This window comes from Pseudorasbora parva, chromosome 1 (assembly GCF_024679245.1).
Source record: "Pseudorasbora parva isolate DD20220531a chromosome 1, ASM2467924v1, whole genome shotgun sequence".
In the NCBI taxonomy this organism is placed as follows: Eukaryota; Metazoa; Chordata; class Actinopteri; order Cypriniformes; family Gobionidae; genus Pseudorasbora; species Pseudorasbora parva.
Genome location: NC_090172.1, coordinates 35246103 through 35270822, shown reverse-complemented (window position 1 = coordinate 35270822; position 24720 = coordinate 35246103). Strand labels below are relative to the sequence as shown.

General features: G+C 40.5%; 1 protein-coding gene across 5 annotated transcripts in view; it reads left to right on the top strand.

The window, feature by feature from the left end:
• Window positions 1-24720, top strand: part of sorcs2 (sortilin-related VPS10 domain containing receptor 2) — a 244308-nt gene that overhangs the window by 149906 nt on the left and 69682 nt on the right. The window lies entirely within an intron of this gene.

Genomic DNA, 24720 nt, shown 5'->3' with positions numbered 1-24720 from the left:
GGAACCTCTTTCCCACGTCAGACTCCTTTATCTTTAATCTCGGACAACCGTACCTTGACTGTCGACACAAAGAGCGTTTTGAACAGGGCCGGACAATACATGCACTTTCTGCAGTGTCTGGGAAAAAGTGGCTTCTATGAAAACAGACACTTTCAGGCTTCTAAGGAACAAAACTTGAGTGTCCTCACTGATGGCGCTGGCGTCTGGAGCACTTACAGTGAGCCGCAGGGAAAGCCACTGTTTGCTGTTAGCTGGCAACACATTTTAACTCTGACTCACAAAATTGATACTTGTGCTGCTGGACAGTAGTTGTCATATTACGGTGCTATTCATCATAATCACACACTTCTCACAATGCTCTGCTTGGCTTTATATCATTATGATGCTGTTGTACACACTGAAATGCTTTATTGCGTGCTACTTTACCAAGACATCTATATATGTATATAATTATTTTCTTTTTTTGGATGGCTGGGAGATACTGTATGCTGAATAGTGACAAAAATGTTGATGATATTTATAATAGTATAAAATGAATCAACATTGTGCAGATCACATTCATTTAATTTGGACTTTAAGTCTCTTAAATACTGTGTGATCAGTAGTTTCATAATCCATTCTGGCTTGTGAATATCGGAGCATTAAAATATATTATTTTAAAAGTATTTTTATAAATGTTTTTAAATGAACAGTTATCATTGCACACCTGCAGATAATTGATAGATGTGAAAGAAAAACAAAAAAAGTGAAAAATCTGGAAAAAATGGCAAGTATTGTGTGTGGGACAATTTTTTGGTAAGATATTTTATTATACAGAATATTTTTTTATATTCTGTTTATATTTATAAAATCTATATTTATAAATGTTGTTTTTATAAATATAATAATAATAATAATAATAATAATAATTAAAAAAATTGTATCTCTTTATTGCTATGGAAGTCGTTTTTATGAACAGAATATTTTATTTTTATGATTAATAATTATTATTTTTGAAAAAACTCCCCGTCTTGCATTGGGTGGATAAATATATAGTCCTACCCTAAACGTACACCATTGGTTGTGTTAATGTTCCTGTGTCTGGATAGCCTGACAAGCCAGATCCACATCAAGATGTTTGGTCTGAAAACTCACCATAGACAGGGCTCAATCCGAGAGGCGGGATGAATGGTTGTCTTTCAAACTCCCTCTGCACGCGATAGGATAGCGCTACACCAACCGGAGCAACGACGGTGAAGGAGAGCTCGCTGACTGATTAAACATTCACCGTATCCGGTCGGCTAAACTCCGAACACATCTTCCCTTTTTAAGAATGACTTCAGTGCCGTTCTTTGTTCTTTTCTCAGAGAAAAGCTTAACTCCTAGTCTTCCAGAGTCGTGGTCAAAACTGATTCGCAAGACCGCCGCCGTTCGTCAGTTTCTGTGTTTACTAGAAGCAGGCAAACGCAACTCGGCCGTCGTCATTATGCCCCCGCCCGCCGACTCTATACATGATGTGATTGGGCCGTCCAGATTGTGAGAAATACAGCTCAGATGCGTATGGAGAGTTCCTAGACGACACTTGCAGGCAAATTAAATTTGCTGCCGCTAGGGTGCGTCTAGATTTCTAGGCTAGTGTCTGGATGCTCAAACAAACAAAAGCAATGTCTGATAAAACCATGGGACCTCAGTGTTTATACTGTAATACATAGCCCTATCAAAATGTGTGTCAGAGAGAGAGAGAGAGAGAGAGACATACAGATTCAGAGATGCTCCTAATTGGGTGTATTTGTGCCTTGTGTACGATGAATGTGTTACATTATAGTCAGTACTCAGCAAGTGTTTCTCTCTTTTCACGCTGACACCAGTTTGTCTTATAGGAGTATTCATGTATTTTTTTCTTATTTCAGTCCAACATCCACTTGTCCTTTGCTTTGTTAGTGTATGGTGTTACCACATAAATATAAGCTCACATCAAAGAGAGAGAGAGATGGTAAATGTGCTGCTACACCTCACAGGTCACCGTACAACTACACAGTGTCAATCAGTGTGGCGTTAGACAGGGTCCCAGCGCAGAGGAGCAGGATCAAACGCCACTGATCCAAAACCAAAGCGTCTGGCCCCCTCATTTCTACAGAGCTGAGCTCAACTGAGCGTGAAGGAAAGCAAGAGACACAGAAAGAAAAAAGTGTCCGAAGGAAAAACAGAAAAGCAAGTCCAACAGCAGTTGCAAATAAAGCTATCCTTGTCTCTAATAAATCTGACCTCCATTAAATCACATTTCTAAGTCCCTTAACGAAGATGAGCAGTATCTTTTCTCAGTCTCTAATTAGAAATATTCAGCAGTGGAATTAACAGCAGCTGATTCTGCAGTAATGGATTCAGTGGAGTTCAGTGCCGCCTTCCTTCATTTTGTTAATAGCTTGCGCCGTTCAGACAAAGAGTTTAAGCAAACAGTTTAATTTCAAACGGCATAAATTTCACTTCCTTTGTCCCATGCTATCTCTTGCTGGAACTCCAGCAAGTAATTATTCAGGAAATAATGTGTGATTTGTCCACACTAGAGATACAGGGAGAGTTCATTCATGGGAAATGGCCTTGAAAATGAGAAAGCAGGACGTTTCTACTTTATCAGAGAAATTTTGTTATACTTTTATGGCTTGTTTGCAGACTGCATCATTTGAAGCATTTACACTTTATATCCTGTAAATATTAAATCTTATTACGTTTGTCTTCATTACATTTACCTGCTGAATGCCTTCCAACCTGGATGCTTCCAAAAATTTAAAGGTCACAAACTAATTTTCTTCAAGGAAACTTATATAATTTTACATGACATAGTGTTTTCTGTGTTCAGTTAAATTAGTTTATTATTTATTTGACAGGGACCATGTGCAAGAACATTCATTTTACAAAAGAAAAGATGCTTTACACCAGATTTAGCTACAGCTAATTTCCATCCGCAATGTAACATAACCTTTCCAGATATAGTTCTTCTCACCCACTGCGGTGCGTGTTTTATTAACGTTTGCATCAGAGACGTCCTCTCACATTCTCAGGGAGTCGTTCTGTTGGAAAAACTCCTATTACTTCAGCAGCTGTAGTCAGAGCATGAGGACCGAGATTAAAATCTCCTTGCTCAATGTCCTGAAACCGAGCTAAAACAGATATAAAAGACAGTGGCTATCTTTGACATTTGGGAGTTTAATACATGCATTGGAAAGCGAGTGAAGCAAACCAGTGTTCAGAGCCTTCAGTCGGGAAAGCAGAAAGTCCGCGTCCACGAGCGTGACTGGCTAATGGAATGATGTTTCTCTGGGTGAAAGTTCTCATAGAGCCGGGAAAGAGGGAGGAGAGATAAAAGCCAAGAGATGTTCACTTGTTTCTCATAGCTGCGCTTTATCTTTAAGAATTTAGCAGGATTTATTCACATTTTCTCATTCTTTGGTAAGGGATTTTTAGTTGTCCTGTCCGGATTTATCCATAATGCTCATAGACTGAGACTTTACAGTACATTGGCATGCTAATCCACTGTGATACAATACTTGAAGTGCAGAGGGATCTTGATCTGTTGATCATGGTTTTATATGAGATAAACAAATGTTGGATTATTTGAAAGACTTTTTGAACATGTTTGTAGAAGTATTTTTGATGTATTATTAGTAGTATAATTGTTGATGTTATGAACTAATTACCTCATCCATGTTAGATCTTACACTTCAAAATATGAACACTGCCATTTCTCCACAACTAGAATTTGCATTCAAATTAAAAAGCATTTTTGCAAATTATTGACTACAGACACATACACTCTTAGATGTCTTAAACTGTAGAGCTTATTTTTATTAATCTTGTCCTTAAATGCTGAAAACAAATATTATTTATTTATTTACTTAATTTTTTCAAGCTTTAAAAGATTATGGACTCAATTAAGTAGTCCATAGTTTAGCCAAGAATAAGTATTACAAATTGCTTCTTTGGTCATGCTCTTTAATTCATAATGAGCTTTAGGGCCAGATTTACTCCAGCGCAAACTCTCTTTTGGCATTAAACTTCTGTCAGGATTTACCAAAGACACGCATTTTAAAAATTAGCACTGAAAAGGCGTGGACAGGGTTATTTTTGCAGGTGACCTTATTGAATATTTTGGAGTTCCCCTTTCAGTTGCATAATTGATGGGAAGAGAATATTTTAATGAATCATGCAAGGTGATTTTTCTATGGCTTGCTCTAGTCAATTTAGTGGTATTTGTGCCATTATTTACCACCCAAAAAAGCTAATGCTGATTTGCAGAATGGTTAATCGTGTAGAATGCATTGGTCTTTATGGATCTATTCATTTGCACATCATCAGTAGATCACACGCAGAGCTTTCCACTCCCATCAGTGCTTTTATGGAATTTTGCTAATTCATGCTAATTTGCCCTTTTTTAGTAAATCTGGCTCTAAAACTCCTGTGTAATGTGTGCTTATGCAGTATGCACACACACACACACACCCCTCACACCACTAAAAGAACACTAACTTACACAACTAAATTTTTCAGTGTGATTTATTTTCTTGGACCATCCGAGTCCGACCCGATAACATTTTTTACAGTGACCTTGTTTATGCTCCTGACCTTCCGTAGAGATCGATAACGCTGATAAATGTTGCTGATTTATTTTCACACACAGTTTGGCCTCTTGTCATGATTGCCATTACGTGGAATTTGTGACAGATAAAATGGATTGGTCTGACCTGATTTAGCATAACCAGTCAATAAAAGACAAAATTCAGTACCTTCACTGTACTACATTGCCTGATGATCAGGACTCTATTCTTTAATGCCAAACGGAAGAAAAAGCAAGTCCCATTGCAGCTTTGATTTATTGAGGGAGTTTTTCTTTATTTATCCCCCCTGTGCTCAGTCTAGGCATCAGGCTTAAAAGTTGTTTTGAGACAATTCCTGTTTGACAAAATTCTATACAAATAAATCTGAATTGAAAGCTGAAGTGTGGCTGTAGCAGTAGCCTCACTAAACATATTTGGTTTCCTAAACACTTCCCTTGGTCAGATAGACTTTAACTCGTTTTTTATGTAATCAGTATTCCCCCCACTTACCCACTTTTTGTGTCTGTCATTATTTAAGCTTGCTTTTCTATAATTATCTGTTGACATTAGATAAATGTGTGTTAATTATACCCACAACACTTTAAAGGTCATACGCACACTTTTGAGTTTCATTCTGTGGCTCTGATTTGCGAGAGCCTTCATAAATCATACTGAGGACAAGCCTGTAGCATGCAGAAGCGTTTTAATTGGATGCAGAGTTTATGAAACACTGTCTTGTGTAGAACAAAAATGTAGATTTTAAACACAATATAAATTGCACGTTTGTTTGTTACTGTAGTTTTAAAACAGCCGTTCTTTTCTCGTATTTGCCTGCATTAGGTTTTAAATGACTGCCTCCCTGGACAGTTAATGTGCATCCTATCATTTTCACTCCCCTTGATTCATTATTCCTCATTTAGATTAATTTCATTTCATTTACGCCATCCCGCCGTACTGATGAGAAAATAAACGGCAGCACATCCTTGAAGATCTGCCAGTCGTGGCTTTTTCGTGCCAGGAGTCTGCGGATGTTTTTGGTTAATGATGCATGTAATGCTTACAGTATTTCATACAAACTTATACCTTTTGAATCTGTATCTATGTCTTTATGTGTTAATGTATTAAGATCAATAGGTAAAAAACTAAACAATATGATTCATATAGTAAAAGGAAAGACACATGCAGAACACTTTGTAGGCTACATGGAGCTCTTAATTCATTCGTTCATGTTTTGTAGCCTAGTTTAACCTCATACTGTCAGATCAATACAACAGTCAGTTTGATACACAAGAGCACCCACAAAATGTAACACCAAGAGGTGTCTAAACTAAGGTGACCAAATGTCCAGTTTTCCCAGGACATGTCCTGTTTTCAAGTCCTGTCCTGACCCTAATATAACAATTTTCTATCCAGAGGGGGCATACTTATTGAAATGTATTGAAATGAACAATGTTTTAGCGTCTTAAACTTTTATAAAATACTCTCTAATTTCTTACCTCACTTGAATTCCTATCCTTTTTTGCCATCTTGTATATTTTTACACCCAGTCTTACAAGCTCTGCTGGTTGATGCTAATGTGTATTTATAACAGTGATAACTAATTTCTGATTGGTTAACACTGACTGACAGTATTAACCATGCCCGGTCTTCCCTATGCATTCAATAAATGAACATAAGATGCACACTTTGAGCATACACTGAAAAAAGACCATCCTGGATTTTTTTCTATGATTTGATACTAATTATATCTCAATGCTTTTTAGGATAGATTATGCAAATTGAGACCCTGGGACACTTTTGTAATATTTGATTGATTTTTTTTTTCTTCTCTGAGATAGATTGGCTGTGACTGCACTCTGAAATAGTTTAATCACACCTGGATGGCAGCCAAAGTGTTTGAGGATAAAATGATTGTAGCTGGGGAAAAAAGGTGATGGAGGTTACAGATAAATTCATGATGACGTGGAGTGTCTTTGAGGACTTACAGATGGATTGATTGTGTCTGCTCTCAGCTGATATGGAATTTTGGCTGCAGTGTTAAACTAAACCGTCTCCTCTTGTGAAAGGGAGATGGATGATGAGAAATGTTTTAATCATCTTGCAAAGACACACACACACAGAGAGAGAGAGAGAGAGAGAGAGAGAGAGAGAGAGAGAGAGAGAGAGAGAGAGAGAGAGAGAGAGAGAGAGAGAGAGAGAGAGAGAGAGAGAGAGAGAGAGAGATCTGAACTTCATATTCAGTGGGGTCCAAAAGTCTGTGACTGAGACCACATTACAAATCATGTTTTAAAGTTCGTAAATCACAAAGTTCCCTATCTCGAGGGAACTTCGAGCTGCGTCGAAACGCTAGGGGACGCCTCTGCGTGCCATGTCATGAAGCACTTGTGTAATCAGTCCAATAGCGGGACGATACGTCACGGGCGGGTGACGTCATCGACCAGGAAGCTATAAAGCATGCCCGGACCAAACAGTCACTAGCTTCTGTGTCTTCACAAGCGCTCTGTGTGAATTGTATGTCCATTTATTGTGTGTGTGTTCAAAAAAAAAAAGAAAGAAAGAAAGAAATATGGCAAGTCAGTATAGGTGTTGTGTTCCTCCCTGCCCACGTTAAATCACGGGTAGGGATACACACGTCCTAATGTGTGATGTGTTTGGGGCTCGAACATGCCCAGTCAGCTCTCGAGGGGGTCGGCTGCGAGCATTGCGAGAGACTCCCAATGCGCATATTAAGATCACGCCGGGCACTCTTCGAGGAGAGTGCTTTGGCTCGCGGTCCTCAGGGCTCGGGTCCCGCTTTTGCCGAGGCGCAGCGAAGGCTCGCGTCCTGGGGATCGCAGTTGGATCTAGTGGCGGGGTTAGAGACGGGTGATCCCCTATCTCTGCCTTTACCCGCTGGATCTCATGCCTCAGTTAGCGAGCTGGAAGCACGCTCTGCGGTTTTCTTCCGCTCGCGCTGAGGCACAAACGCAGCAGCACTCCAGCTCCGAGGAACTGGATGTTGTTAGCGCTGATGATGATCTGCCAAAAGAAAACGACACACACACACTCATAAAAAGAGGTGCTATTGGTGTAACTCGCGCTGTGTCCAGGTTAAGTTTAGACTGGCCGGCCGAGTGTCAAGAAGTTCGCCAAAAAATAAATAAATATATAAATAAAATAAGAAAGAGAAAGAACAATATAATGGCGAGCAGACAGCATGTTTGAGAGTACGAGGGGCTGAATCTAGTGGCTCGGATCTCGCGTTTGCCGAGGCAGCGTGTAGATCACGGGTCTACAATATAGATTCTATGACTCGATCGCGGATCTCGCGCTTGCCGAGGCAGCGTGTAGATTACGGGGTTGAGTTTAGTGGCTCAGATCGCGTGTTTGCCGAGGCATCGCGTAGATTATGGGTCTGCATCTATCATTCAGAAAGGGCGACGATGTCTCGCGGGGAAGAGACGCTTGCGAGCTATCTCTCCCCCGAGTCCACATCGTCACACAGCCCCACAGCTGCCCACAACAAGCCGGTAAAAAAAGTCGGCTTTGGGGGTAGGGCATATTCGGCAGCAGATCAGGCGGCCGCCGGTTTGTATACGGCGGTTGCTCTGCAAGCATATAAAACAAGCAGACCTGCTGGGGGATATTTATATTGAGATGTGAAATAAAAATATATATATATATATATAATAAATAAATCAAAATGTCCCTCTGGGGCTGTCGGGCGGGGCAGCCTCAGCCGAGTACATCCTTTCTCAAACCTACACCGAGCAAAACAAAAGAGAGAGCGTGGCCGCTCGGGGCCCCCCCGCAGAGAGATCGGGGGTCCGGGCGACGCGCTCAGCCGGGACCTTCCCGTGGTAGGGCGGATCTGAGGGCCGTCCTTACTGCTAGGAAGGCCTCGGCTAAGAAGTCCTGACGTCAGAGGCGCAGGACTTCCGATGGCAGTCCCCTCCGGGAGAGTGCGGCTCGCCGAGGCGCCCGCTCTTTCCCGGTGCCATCGGGGGGGGCCGGTCTGCCAACCCTGCCACCGTTGGTGCTTCAGGGCGCGGCGGTCCCCGGCGAACATATATCTCCTTGTCCGCCCGGAAACGTAGCGGCTTGGGGATGTTCGCGCCCTCTCGTGAGGGCCCCGGGGCGGTCAGTTCGGTTGCTACCTGCCGGTAATCCGTTACAGGACACCGGGCTGACCACCCAGGAAAATCCAGAGACCAGCCTCGAGAGGCTGGTTCCCTTAGTAGATTTTCTGGCAGCGTGGAAACTTCTGCCGAATATCTCAGAATGGGTCCTGCTCACATTATAAAAAGGGTTCGGTCACACCCACCCGTGTTCAGCAGGGTTACTCCTACGGTAGTAACCCCCGAGCAGCCTCTGGTCATGGAACGAGAGGTACAGACTCTTCTGCGAAAAGAGGCTATACACGGGTCCCTCCCCTCTGCAGAGAGTCGGGCTTTTACAGCCGGTACTTCATAGTTCCAAAGAAGGATGGAGGGTTAAGGCCTATTTTTAGATCTGCATCAGCTAAACAAAATGCTCACGATAAAACAGATCGTGTGTCACGTCAGGTCCGAGGACTGGTGTGTCACAATAGACCTAAAAAATGTATACTTCCACATCTCCATCCTTCCGCAGCACAGACAGGTCTTCAGGTTTGCTTTTGGGGGCGAAGCTTACCAGTATTGAGTGCTGCCATTCGGCCTAGCTTAATCACCCCACACTTTTACCAAGTGCGTGAATGCAACTCTGGCTCAGGTGCGACTCCAGGGCATTCGCGTGCTCAACTATATCGACGATTGGCTGGTGTTAGCATAGTCGAAACAGTGGGCGTTCAGCATTGAGATGCTGTTCTCGCCCATATGAGAGTGTTGGGGCTAAGGTTGAACGGAAAGAAATGTGTGCTGGCACCTATAAGCTGCAGAGCACTACTTTCTGGCGGTAGTCTGGGACACGAAAATAATGTTGGCTCGGCTATCCCCTCCCAGGATAAAAACGATCCTGGATACCGTGAACCAGATAAAGCTAGGTCAGTCACTCACTGTGAAACACTTTCAGAGAGTGTTAGGGCTGATGACAGCAGCGTCCAACGGGGTACCTTTTGGCCTGCGGTACATGAGACCCTTACAGTGGTGGCTCAGGACCAAGGGGTTCTCCCTGAGGGGAAACCCTTTTTCGCTTGATCAAGGTCACGCGGCGCTGCCTACGTGCCTTAGTGAAGTGAGAAGATCCTTGGTTCCTGTCCCAAGGTCCAGTTCTGGGGGCTCCTTGTCGTCGCGTAACGCTAACGACGGATGCCTCTCTAACTGGCTGGGGAGCGGTCATGAGTGGCCGCTCGGCCCAAGGTCTGAGCGGCGGTCAGCTCTCCTGGCACATAAACCAGCTGGAGCTGATGGCTGTGTTTCAATCATATAAAATCAAACACTTCCTCTCAGACCTGCGGGGCCGCCATGTGTTAGTTCGGTCAGACAACACTTCGGTGGTCTCGTATATAAATCACCAGGGGGGGTTGAGATTGCGTCGGGTGTGGAAGCTGACGCGTCATATGCTAACATGGGCCCACGGCAAGATGCTCTCGCTCAGGGCGATGTACATCCCGGGGGTCCTGTATGTAGCGGCAGACTCCCTGTCGAGGCAGGGAGTGATGCCGGGAGAATGGAGACTCCACCCGAGGTGGTGGAGGAGCTGTGGATCCGCTTTGGGCGAGCCCAGGTGGATCTGTTTGCGTCTCGAGAGACGACACACTGTCCAGCATATTTCTCCCTCACGCATCCAGCCCTGCTGGGGCTGGACGCAATGGTACAGACGTGGCCGAGGCTGCGTCTGTACGCCTTCCCCCCTCTGGCATTGCTCCCAGGAGTGCTGGAGAGCGTCCGCCGGGACGGGGTTCAGCTTTTATTGGTAGCCCCGCTCTGGCCGGGCCAAGTATGGCTCGCCGACATTATGTCTCTCCTAGAAGGTCCTCCCTGGAAAATCCCAGTCAGGAAAGATCTTCTTTCGCAGGCCGGGGGGGTCAGTACTGCACCCGCTCGCGGAACTGTGGAAACGGTGGGCTTGGCCCCTGAGGGGGCCCAGTTCATAAACACGGGTCTATCTACTGAGGTGATAGAGACCATGTTGCACTCCAGAGCACCATCCACAAGGAGACTTTACGCACTCAAATGGAGAGTTTTTGTCGCCTGGTGTACGCACCAGGCTTTGGACCCTGTTAACTGCCCGTTCGGTTCAGTTCTTGAGTTCCTACAAGAAAAATTCTCCGCAGGGTTATCTCCGTCAACACTGAAAGTATATGTGTCGGCGATATCTGCTTATCATATTCCATTAGATAATGCATCATTGGGGAAACACCCTTGGGTCATGCGTTTCCTTCGTGGTACTTTGAGGCACAGACCTGCGGCACGCTCGAGGGTGCCTACTTAGGCAGTGGCACCCTCTTGTCTGGAGTTTGCACCAGGAATGGTAAAAGCATTTCTCTTCCCGAGGGAAGGATATGCTCCCAAGGTCCCGACTAATGTGCCGGGACCAGTAATGCTGCAGGCTTTCTGTCCGCCTCCGTTCACTAGTCAAGACCAAGAGAAGCTAAATCTGCTATGTCCGGTCAGGGCCCTAGATGCATATGTCCACAGGGCTGCCCTGTGGCAAAACTCAGAACAGTTGTTTGTGTGTTTTTGGGTCCCCGAGCAAGGGAAAACCGGCTTCAAAGCAGATGCTTAGCAAGTGGATAGTCGAGGCTATTTCGCTCGCTTATGAGTCGGCCGGACATCCTTCACCAATGAGGGTCCGCGCCCACTCCACTAGGAGTATGGCTGCCTCTATGGCTCTTATTTCGGGAGTTTCATTGTCAGAGGTATGTGATGCGGCTGGGTGGTCCTCTCCGCATACATTTGTGAGGTTTTACAATCTAGATGTAGCCTCTACACTGGGGTCCCGGGTGTTTCTGGGTTGATTCACACATACAGACATTTGGGACTCTGGCGGCGTGGGTATTGAGGTCCCCTAGCGTTTCGACGCAGCTCGAAGTTCCCTCGAGATAGGGAACGTCTCAGGTTACGTATGTAACCATGGTTCCCTGAGAGGGAACGAGACGCTGCGTCGAGATGCCATACTCCCGGCATGCCTGTGATCGATTTGTTCGACTTTTCCAGAAGCTAGTGACTGTTTGGTCCGGGCATGCTTTATAGCTTCCTGGTCGATGACGTCACCCGCCCGTGACGTATCGTCCCGCTATTGGACTGATTACACAAGTGCTTCATGACATGGCACGCAGAGGCGTCCCCTAGCGTTTCGACGCAGCGTCTCGTTCCCTCTCAGGGAACCATGGTTACATACGTAACCTGAGACGTTTTATATTCAAGTCATAAAGTCATAAAGACCAATGAAAAATAATTATATAAGATTCTGCCCTGTTTTTTGGTAATTAATCAGTTTGTGACATGGACACTCGTATTGAATCTGCTTCTTTGTGAGGGCACCCATGGCGGTATTGACTCACTTGGTGTCCTAAAAATAACATTACCAAAAGGGGCCATAAAAAAAGTATATATATATATATATATATATATAAATTTGGGATCCCAAAATACCTCTTTAGTCCTTAAAAGAACCACTTTTTTTCATAATGTGAAGAACACTTTAATAATCGGAAGAAAATAAATTGTGCGATGGAAGGCTTCCATGGATGTTCTAAATGGAATCATAGAGGCCAATAAAGACGCTTTATTTACTGTATGTCATTTATGGAGTAATGTAGACATAAGAGTTTTATAATTTAAATTGTAATAGCTCAACTAAAATAGACAAAAAAAGTAGAAGGATTTTGACTCTAGGACTTGTACCCCACTGTGTGTATTGACACTAATATAAGTGGATTTGATTTGCATTCCCAAAGGATTCCCAACAGACCTCTCCTGATTCATCACTGCTAAAGAGCTATAGAATTCATTTACAGTTTTACATTGAAGGTGAATACACAAATACTTGCCATTTCTGCTGAGTTAACAAAGAGGTAATTTTCCTCTTTTGAATGTCATGACTCTGAGGAATCCCCAAGTTATTTGTTTTGCGAGTGCTTGAGCATCCCCTTTCTGATGTTCACTCTCATTTCCTTTAGTGCTAAAGTGCATTAAGGTCACTTTCAGTTGATTGACAGTTTGTGATTGTGCTGCTCTGTTGTTCTCTGACATTCCCACACTGAATTATGACATTCATCTTTTGTTTTTGTTTCCCTTGTTATTGCTCATTGCCGAGTTGATGTTTGAAAAATGACAGCTTGATGGCAGGAGTCTATGTCTATCTGGCACTCGTCTTTGGCAAATTATATTTTCTGGCAATCTGTTATTATTTTTACAGATGATGTCAGATAGAGACAGAGAGGGTTTACTTGCTCTGCTCTGAATGTCTCTTATAAGCTCATACATTCATCAGAAAGCTTGTATGAGGATGAGGATGAAAGAGAATGAGACTGCCAGTGGCATGATAGCCCATCAGAAAGATTCAATGATGCTCAGATCTCTCTCTCTCTCTCTCTCTCTCTCTCTCTCTCTCTCTCTCTCTCTCTCTCTCTCTCTCTCTCTCTCTCTCTCTCTCTCTCTCTCTCTCTCGCTCTCATTCAAACATAATGCAGGTGTGCGGATGGAAGTCGTGTGGATTTCTTGCATTTTGGTAACTTAAATGACATGGTGGAGAAACTAAGGTCCTGTTATCCATTTTAAGCACACCTATACATGTTTAATGATGTCCTATGTTGCAGTTATATAGCTGCTGGGTTGAAGGTCCCAGCTGTGACTGAAGGTGACAGTGAATGTTCTTTCATGTCCTGCACCACAGGTTTACTTGCTGATTATTCCACCCTTTTCCTCTTTTGCTCCTGGCTCTTTTTTCCATCTCTTCCTCTCCTCACAACTGGAAGACAGTTTTACTGTGTTATTTTGGGTCAAATTATTAATTTGGGTCAACATGCAGTGTTAAAGCACTTTTGGGACCTGTCTGTTGTAAAAGGTGCACTATGTAGTATTTTTGCAGTAAAATATCCAAAAACCACTAGGCCAGTGTTATATATTTTGTTCAGTTGAGTTCTTACAATATCCCAAATGTTTCCAACTATTTGTAAATTGTGAGAAAATTGCTATTTTAACTAATGAACCGGGACATGTCAGCATAGCGTTTGAGGGAGTTGCCTGTCAATCGCGTAATTTCTGCATTACCCTCGGTTTTATTTGGCAGAAGCGCTTTTCTCTTACTGCAGTGTGAACATGTCACAGCAGCGCCGAGCGAACGCACAGAGTAACGTCATAACATCATTTTAAACACACTTAAATGTATCTAATATGATAAACAGAGCTGCTTTACCTTTTAATCATGACTGGAAACTCGGAAATAGTGCAGGTGCCCAGCGACTGTGTCCTGTCCCGTCATGATAAAAGTCCCGGTGCTCGCGAGCCGTGTGTTTGTGTAACAATTGCTCCAGCAGCCATGCTAAGCTCCACATCACACTGTCCTGCTCTGCTTCACACTACAGTACATTAATAACCGCATCCATGAACATTATTTCTGCCTGTGTCCTATTTTCCACCGGCTGTGAGGTGAAGACCACATGTCCCAAGATACTGCGCTCACACTTGCCGTCATCAAACTACGCCGTTGTTTAGAATAGGCGATCTCTAGTGGACGGACAGTTGCATAGTGCACCTTTAACCCTTTCAGACTCAATGTTCATTCCATTTTTGTACTGAATCCTGCATAGTTAACTCTGTATGAGCAACATATTAATACAAAAAAAATACAAAACACGTAATTTTGAAATGATGCATGGCGGCCTCTGAAACAATTTTAAAAAATGGCATAATTAAAACTATTATATTTATTTTATATCCAGTCACAATGTGATATTGGACAGTGAGTAACATATGGTACAGCCTACTGTAGATACAACAATAAACACGAAACTGCAGTGAACAGTGAACTATACTTTCAATAATAATCATCAAACAAATGTTATAAATTATAATTATATTTATAAATTAATTTAAATAATTGTATTACATTTTAAATAATATATCACTTTAGGAAATCATGTCTTAAAAACAACATGAATGATACTGCTATACTTTTGCTGCTAAAGATAAAAATAGATATATTATTTTTGGCTGCATTTTTAGAGTAGAAATTAAGAATCTTTATTTTTGTGTTCCTAGAATTTGATTCTGGCCTGAAAGGGTTCATTAAACAGTATTATACTGTGTGTGTTTAAGCATCTCAGTGCCAGACCTCTACTGCCCCTAATTGGACTTGGACACACACACACACACACACACACACACACACACACACACACACACACACACACACACACACACACACACACAGCACAACACACAGCTCAACAGAGGTACAGAACAAACAGACTCAGTTGGAGACTCGTCCTCTGCGTCTCTCTCTCATACACACACACAGACACACTGACACAAATGCAGTCGAAGCATGTGTCATTTGTGTAGCTTCCTGTTGCTCTTTCCCATTACTGTGTCTCCTTACCCAGCATGCACCTCTTTTGTGAACATCTTAGGAATTTTAATGTCTCCCTTTTAACTTGTTCTCTCTGGTTACACATTTAAAATCAGCTTAAACCAACTCTGTCTCATTCTTGACCATTAAGCAGCAGACTAGAAAACTGATCTTGGGAAATTGGCTTGGGACGGAAGCGCTGAAGTATGCTAATGATGGTCTGTGTGTGTGAAAGGTTGATCCTTGCCGGTCATGAGGAAGCAGGCAGTCTGTCTACAGCTTTAGAACCGCCTGACAACCTGGATGATGCTCATTAATGTGGTCTGTGTGTGTGTGTGTGTGTGTGTGTGCGTGTGTGTGTGTGTGTGTGTGTCTCAATGACAGCTGGTTCATATTCCTTATATCCTTTATTCCTTCAGTCAATAAGGAATCACTGATTCAAATAAGAGTGGAAAACAATGTCTCCCCAGAGTTTTTGCTTTCAGAATAATAAAGATGATCAGAAAGACTCTACGACCTCCAAACCCAGTTGCTTTTGTTGCATGTGCATGTGGTTGTGTGTGTGTGTTATGTTGAATATTTAATGAACTTCTGTGCAATTGTTTGTTTAATGCAAATGCATGCCTTGTACCTTCCTTGTGATGAATGCAGTTGCACTTTGAATTGAGCCTGCTGTTAAAATCTCACATTCTCAATCTTGGCCACATGTGTATATAAATATGAGGGCACACATTCACACATCACTGTCTAAAACTGTAGGCCACTGCAGTCAAACACGTCCTTCACATTCTTATTTCTTAAAGCTAGTTTGTACGTATGACAAATTGTTTGGCCTTGAATCTTGCACAGCTTACTGTATCTTAACAAAATGACTGAACATTAATGGCTCAAATCCATCTTCCAAAAGCTCCCCCACAAACACACTTGGTCTCTCTTGCTGTCGGAAGACTGTTGGAAAGATGAAGAAAACACAAAATAAATTAATTTGATGGCCTTTGTTGCAATTTATTGTTTAGTCGTCTTTTTATGATGCGTGCGCATCTTGTCTTTGTATGCACTGTCCTTAGGTGCCTCTTAGAAGGAAAGGTTCTATGTAGAAGCTGAAATGGTTATATCGATGCTACGTGTTTGGAACCCCTAAAAGGTTCCCTTTTTAAGTGCCAAAAGTGTTCTTTCTTGTCATTATAGAACCTTTTTAGCATAAAAGGTTCTTTGGAGTTTAACCTTTTCTTCTAAGAGTGTGTCACCACCCATTTTCTTTGTTTTATTTCTTGGTGTAGCACCAATTTCACCTTTCTACTGTATTAACACCCCTCTTTTATTAAAAGCCTCTTGCAAGTGGCGAATAACCCCTTTAAGACACATTTACACTTTAGGAGTGTGGTTCTTTTTAGTAAATGCTTAGTAATTATTTTACAACTTGGTTAGTTTTTTAACAAAACTTTTATCACATGTCTGGTATTCAGGCACGTGCAGAGGGGGGAGCTTTGGGTGCTCGAGCCCCTGCCCTTTTTCAAAATAAATCAAAAGTGCCCCTCTCAGTAAAATATCAATGATAATATTTTTATGCTCAATAAAACAAAAAAATTTGACTTATAATAACATAAAGAACAGCTTAAAAGTCAGGAAATGTCTGTTTATTTGTTCATATCACTTGGTCTGAGGCGTTGCCACGTGTTGCTGTTGCATGCGTTTTACTGGCTGATTTTCCACAGTCTATTCGGAAACTTATTGACTTATTGCAAAAAAGCTTACTTAACTTAAGACTTATTGCAAAAACAAAATAGTATCCAAACTACACACACACACACACACACACACACATAATATATATATTTTTAAAATGTACATAATTTTCCCCTTTTTTAAATTTGAGCCACTGCCCTTGAAGAACTCTCTGCACGTCCCTGCTAGTATTTGTCACAATTAAAATCATTCAGAACTGCGTCTGCATAAATAAAACAACATCATGCATGAATTAACTGCAAAATTATAGTTTATTCAGCAATAAATAACTCTCATTTAAACAATTTTTTTTGCTGGCCTTGTAAGCATGTCCGCCTGTAAACTTTGTGGACGTTGGGCATGTGGCATGGGACAGTTAGTAGAGACTTTTTGTATCATTTCCAGTAAGATAGGCTATAAACATTTTAACATCCAATATTTAATATTTATTTAAAAGATCCCTAAATATCCACTGCCCAGATTTACACAAATGTTAACTCATTATATAATCATGGTATCCACTTTGACTGAACACTACAAGGTGTTTTGTTATCTTAATTTTTCTCCCCCTCTCTTTCTTCATCATTAATGATGCATTGGCAAAATAACACAAGTTTAATTTAGACCTGAAATATTTAAAGTCCCCCATGTAGTCAATAATTTTATCCCTTGACCTCCTTATATCTGGAACCATTTTTGGGGATTACCAACTGGATTTGGCCTACCCTAATTGTGCACATTACACATTAATACACTAAATACACATTAAATACACAGAAACCCCTTTGAAGTTACATAAAACACTGCTAAAATGATACACATTTAAGCATATCTTGTCTGAGCTGTAATTTGAATGAAATATCCGCCTACCCAAAACCCTCCACTATACAAGTCTCCCCATATAAAGTGATATAAATGCAATGATAATACCGTGATACAGTAGCCTAGAAATCTAGAACCACCCTAGCGGCAGCAAATCTAATCTTCTGCGAGTATCGTCTTGCAACTCTCAATACACGTCTGAGCTGTGAAAACCAAACTCTGGTCAGGCCAGTTACATTGTGTATAGAGTTGGTGGGCGGGCTTAATAATGACAGCCGAGTTGCATTTGCGTGCTTCTAGTAAACACAGAAGCTGGCAAAAAGTGGTCTTTCGAATCAGCTTTGACCGCGACTCTGGAAGATTTGGAGTTAAGCTTTTCTCTGAGAAAAGAACAAAGAACGGCACTGAAGTCATTCTTAAAAAGGGAAGATGAGTTCGGAGTTTTGCCGACCGGATACGGCGAAAGTTTAATCTGAGCTCTGCTTCACCTTCGTTGCTCTGATTAGTTGTAGCGCTATCATATCGCATGCAGAGGGAGTTTGAAAGACAACCGTTTATCCCGCCCCTCGGATTGAGCCCTGTCAATGGTGAGTTTCCAGACCAAACATCTTGATGTGGGTCTGGCTTGTCAGGCTAGTGATACAGTGACACCGGAAGCTTTTCATTTTGGGTAAAAAAGGTAAAAAGGATATGGTGTTGACATGAAATTGCACATAAAGCATTGAAAACACAGCATAGTCATATCAAACTACATTAAAAACTTGATTTTCAACACAGGGGGTCTTTAAGCACTTTCCACAAAACAATATCGGCATCTTCTCAAGAAAATAACAGTGATTTGACTGAGAACAGGTTGTGTGTGAACATGAGCCAGATCCAAACAAGAGTTGCGTAGTTGTCTCTTCAGTCTAGATGAATGCTTGCTACAGTCTGAAATCTGAAAATAAATATAAAAAGCTGAAATAGATGAGGCTGCCAAGGGGCATGCCATGAAAAATTGGCCAATTTGTTCCTGAACTGGAATCATTGTGCGTGTCTAGGAGGCTAGAGCCCGCCCTGCTCCTGTCACTCGTCTTCCCTCTCTTTCATTCTCCACTATTCTCTCTCTTTCTACCCTGTTTTCACCCCACTGGCCTCCAGGCTCTCTTTTAGTGCCTATCCACATGTTTCTTAATCTTTCTTTCTCTGCTTTCCTTTCTTCATGGATGAAAACATTGGAAAATAAAAAAGTCTATTGGAACTCAAACCAGCCACGAGAACACTGGGAACTGCTTTATCCAGTTTATTTATTAAAATGTATTTATTTTATTTTTTATCAAAATAGTTGCATGGCACAATATAAACATTTGATAAAATAGAGAATAATGTGACAGCTTCATTCTGTTTGGATTTATCCATCAAGTGTGAATATGTTTACACTGATTGTTCTTGTAAAAAGTTGCCTTTGCTTGTTTGCTTAGATTAGGAAACATCACTTAACAACACTTTTTGATGTTGCTGTAATTTTTATATCATGATGATATATGCATTTTATATGCATGACATTATTATGGAGGTGAATTAAAATATATTTTTTTAATGAAAAGAGCTGTATATAGGAGAAATGAGAAGAAGAATCAAAAAGGTGAAAGAACGGAAAAATCAGCAAAGCAGGTTTAGTTCCTGTCAAGCTAAATGTCACCGATGTCACGAAAATTATAAATATTACGAATGTGTAATCTCAGGGAATGTACGCCAAAGTGAGTTTTGGTGTGCATATGGCACACGGTTTTTCGTGTGCATATGATACACACTTTATGGCGTATTATACAAAACTAACACTTTAAATAGTGTTACTTATTTTAACACTTGCATAATATATTATAATACAACACTGTAAATGTTCACCGTTAACACCATTTGTGTTGCCCCTCTGCCAAATTTACACCAAGTTAGTGCTGAAACTACACTAGGTGTGTCTATATATCCTAACACTAAGAAATATATTTCCACACTAATAAAGTGTTCATACTAACCCCGATTAAAGTAATTAAGTGTAGTCTGTATTTGACTAAAGTAAGTCAACACACTATCAGTTTGGTTGCACTGTCAGAAATTTTATTTGTCTGCAACACAGAAAAAGGTACAATGCATTCACCACCACCTGACCCATATAAACACTGCAGATCAAAAGGCCTGTAAAACTTTAAGCTGTTGGCTTTTAAAAGTTCACCCATCTCACAGCATCTCTATACTGTAAACATATGTTCAGAAAAAACATCAACAATAAAATGCACAGTGCTGTCAATTTTTCTTGTCAAAAAGGTCTTGTCTATATTCAGTTCCATCATTTTGACCCAGTTTATGTAATGCATGCTTTTCTGTATGGGATTATGTAGCATTCCTGCATGTAGCAACTTTTCACCATTGACAACATCATTCCAACAAAATGTTTTCATTGGTCCATAGTCTTCTTGACTCCAAAAGAATAATTTCCAAAAATAACCTTGACTTTTTGCCAGAGATTTTGTGAATTATTTTTTATTTTTTTGGCTGAAAAGTTCAAAGGCACTCAAGGAGCTGGTTTCAGCACAAGGGATGAGGTGCTTGTCTACAATGGTATAAAAGTGGTCGATCCTACCCTTGATATTTCCTGATCCCAGTAAGAATGGCTGGTTGGCCCTCCCTCCCTCCGAGATCGCTGCTATTTATTTGTTGAAAAATATTTAGCAAGCATACATCCTGTTTAAGAAGTCACAAAAATGGTCAAAAGAAGTCAAATGAATGATCATTTAAATGATTAGCCTTACAGCTTCAGTCTTACAGCTTCTGTTTCATCATTAGGGCTATCAACAATATCTGCCTTTACCTTCATTGCTGCTTAATTTACATCCATTGTGTCACGTTTATCACTGATGTCTGTCTTTTGACATAAAGGGAGTCAAAATGACAGCTTTAATATGTCCTGTCTGCAGTGCTGCTATTATGTGAAACTTCATTCTTTCTACTTGATCCACGGGCTGCCTTTGATTCTAATAATCTTCAAACAAAGGCTAATGTGAAAAGGGGACATTAGAGTCATCAAACAGAAGTTTTATTGCTTCATCACATGAATACAAATACTGCTTTTTAAAAGCTCCATTGAAATCCTAGGGCTTTTATAAAATAAAAATAAAAATGTGTTTGTATTTGGAGGAACTCCTTTTCTTCATCGCAGACATCCTTTTTATTTATCTGTTTGCTAGTCATTGAGTTTTTCTCTCTTGTGCTAGCAAGTTTAACAGTTTTGAGTTTCTTCATAGAGTGGATTTGTCTAGATTATACAGTAGATTTGGATGTAAATCAAGTGGAGAAACATGAATAAACTGGAAGTAAGTAGGTAGAGAACAACAGTCTTCAGCAGTTGTTTTGCCATCTTGAAATTGACTTCTAGTGTTTGTTGTGATATCTGAATATAAATTATAGATCGTCTAACCAGTGCTAGTGCGCAGGCATGGGCAGACACAGATATAGCTGTTTCTTGCATTCATTTCGCTGTCGCTGTCATATATTAGTTTATATTTCTGTTAGTTCAGATTTCCAGATTCAGACTTAAATACACATTTTAAAAGAAAAGAAAGAAATGCAATAGTGTTTTCACTTAGCTCTTTTATCACTCAACATGAATGCTGTCAATTTTTCTTGTTGAATATTTGATCAAATGTGTGGAGGGATTTATTTGGATTCCTCCTGTATTGAAAACCTCTTCATGTGAAGAGCCTGTTTTTAATGAATTCTTGGTCCCTCAAATAAGTCTTATAAATGTTATATGAACATGATCATTGGATTGCGTGCAGTGGGTCTTTTGATGTCTCCCCCCCCCCCCCCCCATCCAATGGCAGTGGGTCTTTTTTAATGGGTCCTGCTCAACTTCTAAAGGTCACAAAATTGTTTTGCTGTGAAATTTGACTGTAAATATAGTAATATATCCTGCTTCATCCTAATAATTATTTTCAGATTGGTGTGACATTTTTCACATTTGGTGTAACCTATGACACATATTCTTAATAATTAGCTCAATGTTATTCCTTGACCTTATGGTGCAGATAATTTCAGGCTAAAATGATGTCCTTCCTTTTCTCAGAGTGCAGAAGGGCTATTGAACACTGCTGGAATACAAAATACATTTAGTGGGAACAACAACAAAAAAAAGCCATGCATGTTGCATGTTCCCCAGAGGAATGCGTGTTGATTCTTTGCGATTTTTCAAATATGTTGCATCATACCTGGACCTTGAGGGCACCTGATGCACTCTGGGAATATCAGTCTCCAGAAAGGAGAGATTTAATGCTGGATTTACAGCAGTAGTTACAATGCACAGTGAGCATCAAGCAAGACTCCATTGTCATTGAACGCTCGCATGCTGTCCTGAAGCTGGACTGACTAGCGCCAGGGTCAGTGCTTGAAGTGAAAGAGAAAGAAGTGCTCGCCTCTCCTTGTTATTGAGAGCTTGATTTTTCTTTCTTTCATTTATGGTAAATAAATGATACTCTGAGACTACACACACTACTGTTCTGGAACTTCTATAGAATTTATACTGGTCAGTAAGATTGTTTAAAAAAGCAAACTATTAAAAATAGTAATATTGTGAAATATTATTTAAAAAATGCTAAATATATTTTATAGCTGAACATACTTTAGCCTTCAGTGTCGCATGATCCTTCAGAAATCATTGTAATATCCTGATTTGGAGCTCAAAAAACATTTCTTATTGATACTTATTATTTATTATTGTTAAAAACTGCTTAATATATTTGTGGCAACTTTTTTGAAGATTTTTTTAATGGGTATAAAGTTCAAAAGAACAGCATTCATTTAAAATATAAATCTTTTTACTGTCAATTTTGATCAATTCAATGTTCAAAAGCATAAACCAGTTGTACCATAATAGTTTTGGTCTTCTGTTAACTCTTTGTTTCTGCATTTGCATATATTTGCATTTCTTTGTCTCACGAGAGCTAGATTAGTATGTCATAAACGAGATATGAGAGTTTGTCCTGGTTTAGGCTTACCTTTCTGCAGAGTAGTTGGTTCTGGCTCTTTATAGGCTTTGCTCCTGAGCAGTAAATATAAAGCTCATGAGTTGCAAGTTTTTATAATAATGTTTTGTTGTTGTTGTTTTAGGAATTTTGAAATGTCAGTAATATCAACAAATTACAGTACAGTACTTTTTCCACAAATCTTTTCTCAGCCCAGAGTCAAAAGTATGAAATGCACCCAAGCGCACTTCACAGCGGTTCAATATTTCAACCGTTCCAAATCCAGACGAATCAAGAGCCATGCAAGATGAATTATTACTAATTTCACATTGGACTGGATATACAGTACACACACACACACACACATGTTGGTCTATGTGGTTTACAGGGACTCTCCATAGGCGTAATGGTTTTTATACTCTACAAACCGTATTTTCTATCCCCTTACACTGCCCCTGTCCCTAAACCTACCCATCACAGGAAACATTCTGCATTTTTACTTTCTCAAAAAAAAAAAAACATCATTTAGTTTTGTTTTTAAAGTTATTTGAAATATGAGGACATTTAAAATGTCCTCATAAACCACATTTATAGTGTAATACCCATGTAGTTATACAAATTTGTGTCCTCATAAACCCCATAACACACACACACACACACACACACACACACACATCACTTGTGCATGACCCTCTTACTCAAATTTGCACATTCATCTGCAATCAAATTAATCAGCATGTTGTTTTTGATATTTGTAACATCAGATTACTGTCGGCACCCCATACTGTGCTATACACTGTCATTATTCCACTGTACCTGAGCGAGGTACACCCTACAATGACACCCTGTGACCTGTCATAACATGCCATAGTCTCCTTCCTGCTGTACACCATAATACCACCGCACCTGCTTTAGTCTGGCAAAACATGCCTCTCATGCATAATGCATATGCAGCTGTCTTACTGACCAACAAACTACACGTAGGAAATATGCATAACAGAGAGTATTAGTATGCAGTGTGAGACGCCCCACCAGACGAAATAAGACAGACCACACGTGTGCTTAGACACAACTATGTGGATGTTTTCCATAACAATGCTACGCGCTGGCGCATAAACCAGCATTTCAACATGTATTTGTGTGTAAGAGAGAGAGAGAGAGAGAGAGAGAGAGAGAGAGAGAGAGAGAGAGAGAGAGAGAGAGAGAGAGAGAGAGAGAGAGAGAGAGAGAGAGAGAGACAGACAGACAGACAGAGAGACAGACAGAGAGACAGACAGAGAGACAGACAGAGAGACAGAGCTGTGGCTTTTGCCTCTGATGAACAAAATGAAGATGAGAAAGAGAGCAGCGGAAGCAAGAGAGCAGTGGGATTGGGATTTGGAAGGTGCGTGAGGGATGGGCTGAGAGACTAAGAAGATAAATTAATAGCAGAGATGAGTGCTTATCTAGACTCATTTATTTGAAACAAATCTCTCACCAGAAATGGCTAGACATGTTTGTTATGCGAGAAGACTGATGGTTTGGGATTTTCACAGTTGTTTCTGGGTTGCAACATCTTATTTCTGCAAGTCTTATTTCTGTAAACTTTCACTTTTAATTATTGTAGTAAATCGATATTTTTGTAAGTAAGGCAAGGCAAGTTTATTTGTATAGCACATTGCATATACCCAATGGCAATTCAAAGTGCTTTACATAGAAATGTATTAAAATAGTGGTAACATATGCAGGAGAAGAAAAGAATACCATGTGTACGAATTAAACATTTAAAACAAGGATAATTAAAGCAGTTGTAAAGATAATTAAAAAATAAAATAAAAAATTAAATGGTCAGATACACAATAGTGGTCTGAAAATAAAACTTTATTAAGACAAGTTGTTGACATGGAAGTAATTAGTTCATTTTTTTCCATACATTGTTGCATACAACAGTATAAAATGTTTGAATATTTTAATGTGTTTTTTTGCACTTTGAACTGATTTAGATTCAATTTTATTGACTAAAAATAATTCCAATTACATGTTAAATATTGACAAAATGTAAAAAATCATCATCAAGGGACAAAAACTATAACAATTTTAAAAAAGAACCCTGGGTATGTAGATATAGTTTATTTTACGTGTGTAGAGAA